Source organism: Scyliorhinus torazame, chromosome 5 (assembly GCF_047496885.1).
Source record: "Scyliorhinus torazame isolate Kashiwa2021f chromosome 5, sScyTor2.1, whole genome shotgun sequence".
Classification (NCBI taxonomy): Eukaryota; Metazoa; Chordata; class Chondrichthyes; order Carcharhiniformes; family Scyliorhinidae; genus Scyliorhinus; species Scyliorhinus torazame.
The window spans coordinates 135,850,970-135,865,333 of record NC_092711.1 but is presented as its reverse complement, the minus strand read 5'-3'; the positions used below and the strand labels follow the sequence as shown (position 1 = coordinate 135,865,333).

Genomic DNA, 14,364 nt, shown 5'->3' with positions numbered 1-14,364 from the left:
CAAAGCCTCTGACTATCCACTCTGTCTATGCCCCTCATAATTTTGTATACCTCTATCAGGTCGCCCCTCAACCTCCTTCGTTCCAGTGAGAACAAACCGAGTTTATTCAATCGCTCCTCATAGCTAATGCCCTCCATACCAGGCAACATTCTGGTAAATCTCTTCTGCACCCTCTCTAAAGCCTCCCCATCCTTCTGGTAGTGTGGCGACCAGAATTGAACACTATATTCCAAGTGTGGCCTAACTAAGGTTCTATACAGCTGCAACATGACTTGCCAATTCTTATACTCAATGCCCCGGCCAATGAAGGCAAGCATGTCGTATGCCTTCTTGACTACCTTCTCCACCTGTGTTGCCCCTTTCAGTGACCTGTGGACCTGTACACCTAGATCTCTCTGACTGTCAATACTCTTGAGGGTTCTACCATTCACTGTATATTCCCTACCTGCATTAGACCTTCCAAAATGCATTACCTCACATTTGTCCGGATTAAACTCCATCTGCCATCTCTCCGCCCAAGTCTCCAGACAATCTAAATCCTGCTGTATCCTCAGACAGTCCTCATCGCTATCCGCAATTCCACCAACCTTTGTGTCGTCTGCAAACTTACTAATCAGTGTTCCCTGGGGGAGTAGATAATTAGAGACATTGAGCGGGATTCTCTGGTCCACCAGCTGTGTTTTCCTGGGCGGTGCACCCTGGTCGGCAGTGGAATCCTCCATTCCCACCACCTGCCAAATGGGGGGGTGGGATTCTCTCAGCCCGGGGCCGGGCCGGAGAATCCCCGCAACCGGCGCGATTCGCGCCGTGCCGCCCCGACGCTGGCACGCGATTCTCCGGCACCGGTCGGGGGGCCGCTCTACGCAAGCCGTCTCACCGATCCTCGGCCTGCCGTCATAAAAAAGACAAGTCCCGCCGCCGTCGTCCACACCTGCTCACGGCCAGCGGGAACTCGGCGCGGAAGGGTCGGGGGGCGGCCTCTGCGGGGGGGGGGAGGGGGGGAGTCTGACCCCCGGGGGGGGGGGGGGGGAGCCTCCGATGTGGCCTGGCCCGCGATCGGGCCCACCGATAGGCAGGCAGGCCTCTCTGGCCGGCGGCTCCTTTCTTCCACGCCGGCCCCTATAGTCCTGCGCCGTGTTGCGTTGGGGACGGCGCGTTTTAGGAAGCCACCGCCCATGCGCGGATCCCGCGGCGCCCATTTGACCCCAGGAACAGCAGCTGTAGCGGCGATAAAACGCTCCAGTGCCGGGCTGGCCCCCTATCGGGGCCAGAATTGCTGATCCTGAGGCCGCGTTGACGCCGGCGAGGGGCGCGACGGCGTTTCCGACGGCGTCAACACTTAGTTTCAGGATCACCGAATCCCGCCCGGGATTTCCCATTGCGGCCACGGGAAATCCGCGGACGGGGGTGCACTGGTGCCGGGAAAAGGCAATTGTAACGGTCGTAGAATTCCAGCCATTGTCTTTATGATATTAAAGTTAGTAATTTTGTGTTGGTAATAAAGTTTGTTTCAATATACCACATCCCTATTTAATAATAATAATAATCTTGATTAGTGTCTCAAGTAGGCTTACACTACCGCAAGAAACTTCAGAGAGTCGTGAACACCGCCCAGTCCATCACACGAACCTGCCTCCCATCCATTGACTCAATCTACACCTCCCGCTGCCTGGGGAAAGCGGACAGCATAATCAAAGATCCCTCCCACCCGGCTTACTCACTCTTCCAACTTCTTCCATCGGGCAGGAGATACAGAAGTCTGAGAACACGCACGAACAGACTCAAAAACAGCTTCTTCCCCGCTGTCACCAGACTCCTGAATGACCCTCTTATGGACTGATTTCATTAACACTACACCCTGTATGCTTCAAACGATGCCAGTGCTTATGTAGTTACATTGGAGATGTTGTGTTGCCCTATTATGTATTTTCTTTTATTCCCTTTTCCTCTCATGTACTTAATGATCTGTTGAGCTGCTCGCAGAAAAATACTTTTCACTGTACCTCGGTACACGTGACAATAAACCAATCCAATCCAATCCAATCCAATCCATTAACACTGCAGTGAAGTTACTGTGAAAATTTGTGCGCGGAATCAGTCCTGGGGCGAGTTACCTTTTAAAAAATTAAAATAAAATATTGGGGTTTCTATCCGGTATCTTAGCAACTGGACCAGGATCACAATACAGGGGATCGGAGTACAGGAATGAAAGACATCTGTTCTAAAGTTGTGCAGCAATTTGGTGAGACCACATGTGTAGTATTGTGATTGGTTTTCTGAGTCCATGTTTAAGAAAGGGCAGACTTGCGTCGGAGGCCCTAGGATGAGCGGGGTGGGGGGGGGGGGGTGCTGGCGGTCTGAGCTGTGATGAGAGGCTGAGTAAATCGGGGCCTCGATTCTCTGTGGAGCTCAGAAGAATGAGAGATAATCTTGGGGAGGTCTGGAAGGTTTTGGGGGGGGGGGGGGGGGTGCTGATCGGAGGGCAGGTTGAGAGATTGTTTTCGCTGGCTGTGGAATGTAAAATACGGGGGCAAAGCATTTGACAAGGTCCCACATGGGAGACTTAGAAAGGAGGCAAATACACATAGGGTACAGGGGAACTTGATAAAGTGGGTTCATAGCTGGCTGAGCTGTAGGAGACATAAGAACATAAGAACTAGGAGCAGGAGTCGGCCATCTGGCCCCTCGAGCCTGCTCCACCATTCAATGAGATCATGGCTGATCTTTTGTGGACTCAGCTCCACTTTCCGGCCCGAACACCATAACCCTTAATCCCTTTATTCTTCAAAAAACTATCTAGCTTTATCTTAAAAACATTTAATGAAGGAGCCTCTACTGCTTCACTGGGCAAGGAATTCCATAGATTCACAACCCTTTGGGTGAAGAAGTTCCTCCTAAACTCAGTCCTAAATCTACTCCCCCTTATTTTGAGGCTATGCCCCCTAGTTCTGCTTTCACCCGCCAGTGGAAACAACCTGCCCGCATCTATCCTATCTATTCCCTTCATAATCTTATACGTTTCGATAAGATCCCCCCTCATCCTTCTAAATTCCAACGAGTACAGTCCCAGTCTACTCAACCTCTCCTCGTAATCCAACCCCTTCAGCTCTGGGATTAACCTAGTGAATCTCCTCTGCACACCCTCCAGTGCCAGTACATCCTTTCTCAAGTAAGGAGACCAAAACTGAACACAATACTCCAGGTGTGGCCTCACTAACACCTTATACAATTGCAGCAGAACCTCCCTAGTCTTAAACTCCATCCCTCTAGCAATGAAGGACAAAATTCCATTTGCCTTCTTAATCACCTGTTGCACCTGTAAACCAACTTTTTGCGACTCATGCACTAGCACACCCAGGTCTCTCTGCACAGCAGCATGTTTTAATATTTTATCATTTAAATAATAATCCCTTTTGCTGTTATTCCTACCAAAATGGATAACCTCACATTTGTCAACATTGTATTCCATCTGCCAGACCCTAGCCCATTCACTTAGCCTATCCAAATCCCTCTGCGACTTCCAGTATCCTCTGCACTTTTTGCTTTACCACTTATCTTAGTGTCGTCTGCAAACTTGGACACATTGCCCTTGGTCCCCAACTCCAAATCATCTATGTAAATTGTGAACAGTTGTGGGCCCAACACTGATCCCTGAGGGACACCACTAGCTACTGATTGCCAACCAGAGAAACACCCATTAATCCCCACTCTTTGCTTTCTATTAATTAACCAATCCTCTATCCATGCTACTACTTTCCCCTTAATGCCATGCATCTTTATCTTATGCAGCAACCTTTTGTGTGGCACCTTGTCAAAGGCTTTCTGGAAATCCAGATATACCACATCCATTGGCTCCCCGTTATCTACCGCACTGTTAATGTCCTCAAAAAATTCCACTAAATTAGTTAGGCATGACCTGCCCTTTATGAACCCATGCTGCGTCTGCCCAATGGGACAATTTCCATCCAGATGCCTCGCTATTTCTTCCTTGATGATAGATTCCAGCATCTTCCCTACTACCGAAGTTAAGCTCACTGGCCTATAATTACCTGCTTTCTGCCTACCTCCTTTTTTAAACAGTGGTGTCACGTTTGCTAATTTCCAATCCGCCGGGACCACCCCAGAGTCTAGTAAATTTTGGTAAATTATCACTAGTGCATTTGCAATTTCCCTAGCCATCTCTTTTAGCACTCTGGGATGCATTCCATCAGGGCCAGGAGACTTGTCTACCTTTAGCCCTATTAGCTTGCCCATCACTACCTCCTTGGTGATAACAATCCTCTCAAGGTCCTCACCTGTCATAGCCTCATTTCCATCAGTCACTGGCATGTTATTTGTGTCTTCCACTGTGAAGACCGACCCAAAAAACCTGTTCAGTTCCTCAGCCATTTCCTCATCTCCCATTATTAAATCTCCTTTCTCATCCTCTAAAGGACCAATATTTACCTTAGCCACTCTTTTTTGTTTTATGTCTTTGTAGAAACTTTTACCATCTGCTTTTATATTCTGAGCAAGTTTACTCCCATAATCTATCTTACTCTTCTTTATAGCTTTTTTAGTAGCTTTCTGTTGCCCCCTAAAGATTTCCCAGTCCTCTAGTCTCCCACTGATCTTTGCCACTTTGTAAGTTTTTTGCCTTCAATTTGATACTCTCCCTTATTTCCTTCGATATCCACGGTCGATTTTCCCTCTTTTTACCGTCCTTCCTTTTTGTTGGTATAAACCTTTGCTGAGCACTGTGAAAAATCACTTGGAAGGTTCTCCACTGTTCCTCAACTGTTTCACCATAAATCTTTGCTCCCAGTCTATCTTAGCTAGTTCTTCTCTCATCCCATTGTAATCTCCTTTGTTTAAGCACAAAACACTAGTGCTTGATTTTACCTTCTCACCCTCCATCTGTATTTTAAATTCCACCATATTGTGATCGCTCCTTCCGAGAGGATCCCTAACTATGAGATCCTGAATCAATCCTGTCTCATTACACAGAACCAGATCTAGGACCGCTTGTTCCCTTGTAGGATCCATTACATACTGTTCTAGGAAACTATCACGGATACATTCTATAAACTCCTCCTCAAGGCTGCCTTGACCGACCTGGTTAAACCAATCAACATGTAGATTAAAATCCCCCATGATAACTGCTGTACCATTTCTACATGCATCAGTTATTTCTTTGTTTATTGCCTGCCCCACCATAATGTTACTATTTGGTGGCCTATAGATTACTCCTATCAGTGACTTTTTCGCCTTACTATTCCTGATTTCCACCCAAATGGATTCAACCTTATCCTCCATAGCACCGATGTCATCCCTGACTGTTGCCCGGATGTCATCCTTAAATAACAGAGCTACACCAACTCCCTTACCATCCACTCTGTCCTTCCGAAAAGTTTGATACCCTCGGATATTTAACTCCTAGTCGTGACCATCCTTTAACCATGTTTCAGTAATGGCCACTAAATCATAGTCATTCACGATGATTTGCGCCATCAACTCACTTGGGACAGAGGGCGATGACAGACGGCTGCTTTAGTGTCTGGAAGCCAGTGACTAGTGGCGTACGACAGGGATCTGTGCTGGGCCCCCTAATGTTTGGCATTTATATAAATGACATTTCTGCCTATGTTGGGGTAGGATCGGTAAGTTTGTGGATGAGCAAAGATTGGCCGAGTGGTTAACAGTGAGTTAAAGGAGGATACACACGGATAAGTAGCAGATGGAATTTAACCCTGGAAAGTGTGAGGTGATGCACTTTGAGAGGAGCAATTTGACAAGGAGATATTCAGTGAATGGCATGACACTGGGAAGTGTGAGTAACTAAGGGACCTTGGCGTGTTTGTCCATAGATCTCTGAAGGCAGAGGGGACATTTGCCTTTGTCAATCGAGGCATAGATTACAGAAGCAGAGAGGCGATGATTGGAGCCGTGTAGAACGTTGGTTCGGCCACAGCTGGAGTACTGTGTGCAGGTCTGGTCACCACACTGTAGGAAGGATGTGATTGCACTGGACGGGGTGCAGAGAAGATTCACTGGGATGGAACGTTTAAGTTATGAAGAGAGGTTGGATAGGCTTGGAGCAGAGAAGACCGAGGGGCAACCTGATCGAGGTGTGCAAGATTATGAGGGGCATGGACAGGGTGGGTAGGGAGCAGCTGTTCCCCTCAGTTGAAGGGTCAGTTACCAGGGGACACAAGTTCAAGGTGAGGGGTAGGAGGTTTAGGGGGGGATTTGAGGAAAAACTCCCCCAGGGGAGTTTGGACGCTTCTTCATCTAACACTTTCAAGACCGGGACTGAGTTTTAGTCTCCCTTGGAAATCGAAGGACAGGGGGAGCAGGCGGGAAAGTGGAGTCGAAGCCCCTGAGATCAGCCACGATGGTACTCAATGAGGGAAGCAGGCCCGACCGGCTGAATTGTACACCGCAGAAGGAGGATATTCAGCCCATCATGCCCGCCTTCTCCCCGTCACCCCCGCAACGTTATTTCATTTCAAACCATCGCCGAATTCCCCTTGGGAAAGCCTTGGCTGAACCTGCCTCCACCACAGTCTCAGCCAGCGTATTCCAGATGTGGCGAATGTAAGAAATTGTTAAATATTATATTTTATATTTGTGGCAGCAATGTTATTAAAATCCATCCAGGCAGTGTGCGCACTCAAGCTGTGATTAAAGAGCCGTTAAAAAGTGAGACAACCACGGTTTCTGACTATTTACTTGTTTCCAGAGAGGAGGTTAATGGGACATTTTTTTTGATTGCTTGAGGCATCCTGGGGTTGAGATAATTTATGAGGGAGTGCAATGAAATGAAATGAAAATCGCTTATTGTCACAAGTAGGCTTCAAATGAAGTTACTGTGAAAAGCCCCTAGTCGCCACATTTCCTGCGCCTGTTCGGGGAGGCTGGTACAGGAATTGAACCGTGCTGCTGGCCTGCCTTGGTCTGCTTTCAAAGCCAGCGATTTAGCCCAGTGTGCTAGACAGTGGTGTCGAAACCCCAGCTAAACAGGCCGTGGGACATCTTAGTTGTGGCAGCACGGTAGCACAGTGGTTAGCACTGTTGCTTCACAGCGCCTGGGTCCCAGGTTCGATTCCCGGCTTGGGTCACTGACCGTACGGAGTCTGCACGTTCCCCCCGTGTGTGCGTGGGTTTCCTCCGGGGGCTCCGGTTTCCTCCCACAAGTCCCGAAAGACGTGCTGTTGGGTGAATTGGACATTCTGAATTCTCCCTCTGTGACCCGGACAGGCTCCGGAATGTGGCGACTGGGGGCTTTTCACAGTAACTTCATTGCAGTGTTAATGCAAGCCTGCTTGTGACTAATAAAGATTACTTTTATTGCAGATGGGAAAGTTTATGCGAGGAGCCAGGTCTGTCTGTAGTTTTGTGGTTTTGGCAAATTCTGTTAGGTTGAGCAGAAGGGTCTGACAAGACAGAAGAGCACTGGATCTGCTTTTTGAAAGGGTCTCTCTCCAAAGGTCTGCGCGGATACGTAAGTAAACCTGTTTCGTTAACTATATTTATAAGTGGCACTTGAACTGTATTGGGTTGCTCGATTGGAATATAGTGGCAGGTACAGATAGTGGGCGGGATTCACTCAGCCCGGGGCCGGGCCGGAGAATCCCCGCGACCGGCGCGAATCGCGCCACGCCACCCCGACGCGGAGAATCACCGCCATTGGCGCCTGCTTGATCAGCGCGGCGCCGGTCGGGGGCCACTTTACACGCCCCCCCCCCTCCCCCCCGATGATTCTCGGCCAGGGATGGGTTACAAAAAGCCCGACTCCCGCCGGTGCCGTTCTAATCTGCTCTCAGCCGGCGGGGCCTCGGGTGGGAGGGTCCGGGGACAGCCTGTGGGGGGGATCGACCCCGGGGGGGGGCGGGGGGGGGGCTCTGTTGTGGCCTGGCCTGCGATCGGGGCCCACCAATCGGCGGGCCGGCCTCTCGGGCTGCGGCCCTCCTTGTTGCGTCAGGGCCGGCGCGGAGAAGGGAGCCACTGCGCATGCGCGCGTTGGCGTCGGTGCCAAGTTGACGCCGGAATCAGCAGCGAGGGTCGTTCCAGTGCCGTGCTGGCACCCTGTAGGGGCCAGAATTGCTGATCTTGAGGCCATGCTGACGGCTTCGAGAAAGGTTTAGCTCACAAAGGGCTGGTTTAGCTCACAGGGCTAAATCGCTGGCTTTTAAAGCAGCCCAAGGCAGGCCAGCAGCACGGTTCAATTCCCGCACCAGCCTCCCCGAACAGGTGCCGGAATGTGGTGACTAGGGGCTTTTCACAGTAACTTCGTTTGAAGCCTACTTGTGACAATAAGCGGTTTTCATTTCAAGTTGTTCCTGTGCACCAGTCCAAAGATGTGCAGGTTAGGTGGATCGTCTGATCTGCCTTGAGTTCAATGACCCCCCGCCTTCTGAGGAAGAGAGTTCAGGGAGAGGCAGAAGGGTACCAGACAAGAGAGAATTGTTCCCTTTTAGCTGTACCCACTGAGGTGTATGTTATCCAACCACCCCCCTTTGAGTGACAAGTGACAAGTTGGATCTTGGGGGCCCTTCTCTCAAGCCTTGGGTCAGGGATTGGAGGGTACCTGGTGGCCTGTTTCCCACAGCGACCCACATTGCGCAGAATACCAAACTTGCACCGCAGCGACTCACCAAGTCGACAGCATCTTCCAAACCCACCACCTCTACCATCTAGAAGGACAAGGGGCAGCAGACACATGGGGAACTCCACCACCTGCAAGTTCCCCTCCGAGCCCCACACTCACCATCCTGACTGGGAAATATATCGGCCGTTCCTTCACTGTCGCCGGGTCACAATCCTGGACCTCCCTCCCTGACAGCACTGTGGGTGTTACCCACACCACACAGGGACTGCAGCCGGTTCGAGAAGGCGGCTCACCCACCACCTCCTCAAGGGGCAATTAAGGACGGGCAATAAATGCTGGGCCCGGCCAGTGACGCCCATGTCTTCATCAAGTGAATTAAAGATGCAGGCCTTGACATCTTTCCTGATGCCTGGCGCCCAGAATCGAACACTATTTTCTCGCTAAGGGTCTGACCGGACTTTTCAAAGCCAAGGCCAGTGGGGGCACAATACGCCGAATGGCCTCCTACGCCTCGACCGCTCCGTGTTTCTGTGAAGGGTGCCCGTGTGCCTTTTTAACAGCCTTCCGCCTGCAAAAATGTGCGCCGATGCCACTCTCTTTAAGGTAGTGCCCATATTACTTATTCTGCCTTACCTCCTTCCTCATAATAGAACACCCACTGTGCAGAAGGAGGCCATTCGGCCCATCGGGTCTGCACCGACCCTCTCAGAGAGCACCCTGCCTCGGCTTACTCCCCGCCCTAGCCCCATAACCCCACCTAACCTGCACATCTTTGCACTCAGCATGCGCGCGTTGGCGTCGGTGCCAAGTTGACGCCGGAATCAGCAGCGAGGGTCGTTCCAGTGCCGTGCTGGCACCCTGTAGGGGCCAGAATTGCTGATCTTGAGGCCATGCTGACGGCTTCGAGAAAGGTTTAGCTCACAAAGGGCTGGTTTAGCTCACAGGGCTAAATCGCTGGCTTTGAAAGCAGACCAAGGCAGGCCAGCAGCACGGTTCAATTCCCGCATCAGCCTCCCCGAACAGGCGCCGGAATGTGGCGACTAGGGGCTTTTCACAGTAACTTCATTGAAGCCGACTTGTGACAATAAGCGATGATTATGTCTACCTGTCATAACCCCCCACAAGGCCCAAGAGGAAAACCATTATGGATCTCCCTGTTGGGCCCGGGGGTTACGAGCTACCCGTATAGCGGGCAGTGGCCCACTCAGCTGGGGCTTGGAAACCGAGCATAAGAGCTGGCCCGAGCAGGGACCGGCGCCTTGGTTGTCCCTTGGGGGACTGCGATTGCAGATCGTCACTGCCCCGGAAGACTTTATGTTAAAAGTAAAATAAATCTTTGTCCTTCCTACCTCCCGGCTTCCTTGGTCATTAAGCAGCCCCTTGTTATTTCTATCGTGGGTATCAAACTAGGCGGCAAGACTCTTCCGGGCAGTAGGTTTATTCATGAAAGCGTCTGCTTCCTGCCACCTCCAGTTGGAAACCGCCTCTACGTGGAAAGCGTCTTTCCTTCCTCGCCCCCCACATTGCCCCTCCCCCACATCTGGGCAGGAAATCTCCCACCTCAGATGGGCCCACGGCTCTGTCGTCCCACCAGCGCCACGATCGAGCGGTGGCCACCGCCGGGACTGCACGCCTGGTCTCAGATGAAAAGGAAGTTGTGTAGGCCGGACTGAGCTGGGGGGCGGTTGGCTGGGTTTGAGAAGCTGGGGATGGCCGGGGTGGGGGTGGGGGCACGGAGGGAAGGTTAAACTGGCACAGTCAAAGGCCCCCCCCCCCCGGCCTCCCCTTAATCATGCCCGATTTCAGCCCGTGTGGTTAAAGCTGCCAGACACCGGGTGACGGGGGCGGGATGAGGCACAACAGGCTCCAGGGCAGGCAGACGGACTGACTGCCTGACCCCCCTCCACTGCTAAAATGTGAGATGGGGTGTGGTAATACCAGGTATTGCGGTACCTGAGAGATGGATGACCATTGGCTAGATCCAGGAGTCTACCATTGGCTAACGTACATAGCCCCGCCCTGAGAGGCGGGGTAGAAGAACCCATGCCGTCCCAGCAGCCTTCACTTTCTGTATCAAAGCTGCCGGGTACAGTTCTAGCAGATTAAAGCCTATTAGTTATGACTCACCTTGTCTCGAGAGTAATTGATTGCGCATCATGGGGCAGGGGCGGGCAGGATGGGGTGGGAAGGCCACGCACTGTATTTTACAATAATCCCCGCCCCCACCTTCAAATACTCTTCGATGAGGTAGGGGGGTGGGTGGGGAGGGCATTAGCTCCAGCCCCATGTGTGCAGAGATGGGGGTGGGGGGGTGGGGGGAGAGAGAGAGATAGACAGACGGGGCAATTTTACTAAAAGGGAACAAAGTCCCTTGGCGAGTGCATTTAGCCGCCTGTTTCCCGGCCCTCGCTGCGCAGAGAAACACAAGGCTATAAAACGCGACTCGCATTTGATAAGGGGCCTCAACGGGCAACGTGCGGCTGAGGCTGCGCGGAGCTCCATTTTGTGCACTGAGGAGTTCCGCTCGCAGTGTTGCACTATGGGAGGGTCCCGGGTTCCCCCCTCACACAACCCCCAACACCCATTACACCCACATCAAAAATGCCAGCTTTGCACCTTGGCAGTGCTGCTGCCAGTGCCACCTGGGCACCAGCAGTGCTATCCTGCCCAAAGTGAATGCACCTCGGGGTCTCCAATCCCCTGGGAGACCCCCACATGTGCTATTCCCTCTGGTCCCTGTTTGTGGAGACCAATTTCTTTTTCTTTTTTTTTCAAAAAATATACTTTATTCATAAAATCTATCATAAACATTACAGAGCATTTCGAATTGTCTTGACTGTACATTTCCATCAGAGTTACACATTCCCTTGACTTTCTTCCATTCAATTTTGATAACATTACACACATATCGCTCTTTACATTACAATTCCTTCTTAAACATTTACATTGTCATGTTTGTTTTACACATTGGAGTGTTAATGACCCAGACCGAGGGGGGTTTACACTGTTACCCGCCCCTCGGTGTACATTTGCTGGAAAGACTTTACACAGTGGTCTTTCCCCATTGCGCCTTGGCGGCAGCTGCCCCAAGCTTGAGTGCGTCCCTCAGCACGTAGTCCTGGACCTTGGAATGTGCCAGTCTGCAACACTCGGTCGAGGAGAGTTCTTTTCATTGGAAGATCAGCAAGTTTCGGGCAGACCAAAGAGAGTCTTTCACCGAGTTGATGACCTTCCAGCAGCAGTTGATGTTTGTCTCGGTGTGTGTCCCTGGAAACAGTCCGTAGAGCAGAGAGTCCTGTGTCACAGAGCTGCTCGGGATGAACCTTGACAAATACCACTGCATCTCTCCCCAGACCTTCTTTGCAAAAGCACATTCCACAAGGAGGTGGGTGACCGTCTCATCTCCCCCGCAGCCAATCCGAGGGCAGCGTGCGACGGTGCTGGGACTTCGGGTGTGCATGAAGAATCTGACAGGGAGGGCCCTTCTCACCACCAGCCAAGCTAGGTCTTGGTGCTTGTTTGTAAGTTCTGGTGATGAGGCGTTCTGCCAGATGACTCTGGCAGTCTGCTCAGGGAACCACCCAACGTCCTCCACAGTCTTTTCCCTGAGGGCCTAACAGAGCTCACCCAAGGTCTCCGAGGTGAAGAGAATAGATCTTAAAGCCTCAGATACCTCGGGAATCTGCACATTAAAGTGAGACTAGCTGCCTCGCTCTAATATGCAGATTTGGTAAACGATGGCCCCGCCCACATTGAGCGGATTCACATTGCGACGTCTCAGGAGATCACGTAAGATCTGACGAGGTGTTGCGAGCCGGGTAGATCCCGGGAGCGGGGTTTCCCGGCGTCCATTGGCCACATTGCGCCGGCGGCGAGCTGCTTTCCGGGTTCAGCGTGACCATTCGATCGCGTCCAGAGGGCGAGAGAGACAGAGAGAGCGAGAGACAGAGAGAGAAAAACAGAGAGAAGAGAGACAGAGAGCGAGATAAAGAGAGACAGAGAGAGGGACAGAGAGAGAGAGACAAAGAGTGAGCGAGAGACAGGCATAGAGAGATAGAGTGAGACACAGAGAGAGCAACAGAGATAGACAGAGTGACAGAGAGAGAGATAAAGAGAGACAGAGAGAGGGACAGAGAGAGAGAGACAAAGAGTGAGCGAGAGACAGGCATAGCGAGATAGAGTGAGACACAGAGAGAGCAACAGAGATAGACAGAGTGACAGAGAGAGAGATAAAGAGAGACAGAGAGAGGGACAGAGAGACAAACAGAGTGAGGGAGAGACAGGCCTAGAGAGAGATAGAGAGAGACAGAGAGAGAGCGACAGAGAGAGAAACAGAGATACACAGAGCGAGAGAGAGAGATAAAGAGAGGGAGACAGACAGAGAGAAAGACATAGTGAGAGAGGAGAGAGGCACAGAGAGAGACAGACAAAGAGAGATAGACAAACAGAAAGAGACAGAGAGAGAGAGAGAGAGAGAGAGAGAAAGTGAGATAGACAGGCACAGAGAGAGTGAGAGAGAGACAGAGAGAGAGAGAGAGACAAAGAGAGAGAGAGTTGGAGAGACAGGCACACAGAGAGGGAGAGAACCAGATGAATAGAAAGATAGAGAGAGACAGAGAGACAGGCACAGTGTGGTAGTCACCACTGTTGTATTATATTGTATATACGGGTTTCACGGTAAGGCCCCTGTACTACAGGTACGGGGGTAGATCCGTGCCTGCAGGCTCCGCCCAGTAGGCGGAGTATAAATGTGTGTGCTCTCCGAACTGCAGCCATTTCGGCAGCAGCTGCAGGAGGCCACACATCTCTGCTTAATAAAGCCTCGATTACTCTCTACTCTCGTCTTGTCGTAATTGATAGTGCATCAATTTATTACACAGAGATTTTACAAAGCTGGATCTCCGCATCAAGCCGGATCGCCTACAGCTGCACCCTCAGCAGACAACGCCAAAAAGGACTTCACACATTGGCTAGCTTGCTTTGAAGCATACATCGGGTCTGCGACAGGCCCAATCCAGAAGCACAGAAGCTCCAGATTCTGTACACGCGGCTGAGCTCCGATGTCTTTCCCCTCATCCAGGACGCGCCTACCTACACAGAGGCCATGGCGCTACTGAAGGAGAACTACGCTCAGCAGACCAACAAGATCTACGGCAGGCACCTCCTATCCACGCGGCACCAACTTCCCGGTGAGTCTGTGGAAGTATTCTGGCGTGCCCTGCTTGCCCTGGTGAGAGACTGTGATTGCCAGGCCGTTTCGGCCGCTGAACATTCTAACCTGCTAATGACGTGTTCATTACGGGCATAGGGTCGGCCTCCATCCGCCAGCGCCTCTTAGAAGGGCTACGCTTGACCTCGCGGCGACCAAGAAACTAGCGCTCTCGCTCACAGTCACCTCACGCAACGTACAGGCTTATGCCCCCGACCGCACGGCCCACCCCTCCTCGGCATCATGGACCCCGCCAGCGGCCACCCCATCGTGGACCCCAACAGCGACCGCCCCCAGCCAACCCCACGCCTGCGCCGCGCGGCAGCCAACCGACCTTGGGGGACCCAAGTGCTACTTCTGCAGACAGACAAAACACCCCCGGCAGCGCTGCCCGGCACGGAGTGCGCTCTGCAAGGCCTGTGGCAAGAAGGGACATTTCGCTGCAGTGTGCCAGGCCCACTCAATCGTCACTATTGTCCCGGCACCCCCCACGTGTACCCAATGGGCGCCGCCATCTTCCTCTCCTCAGGCCACGTGCGGCCCGTGGACACCGCCATTTTGCTCC

At 51.9% G+C, this 14,364-nt stretch overlaps 1 protein-coding gene across 2 annotated transcripts in view; it reads right to left on the bottom strand.

Annotated features, from left to right (window-relative positions):
* LOC140419828 (tubulin polymerization-promoting protein family member 3-like) overlaps positions 1–14,364 on the bottom strand; it is a 164,505-nt gene that overhangs the window by 28,155 nt on the left and 121,986 nt on the right. Inside the window, exon 1 of one of the 2 annotated variants that reach the window (XM_072503860.1) lies at positions 9,940–10,044. The exons of the other annotated variant lie outside the window; for it this stretch is intronic. The gene's annotated coding sequence lies outside the window, so the exon portion shown is untranslated. Of the gene's footprint in view, positions 1–9,939; positions 10,045–14,364 lie in introns of those variants that run through there. 2 annotated transcript variants of the gene reach the window in all.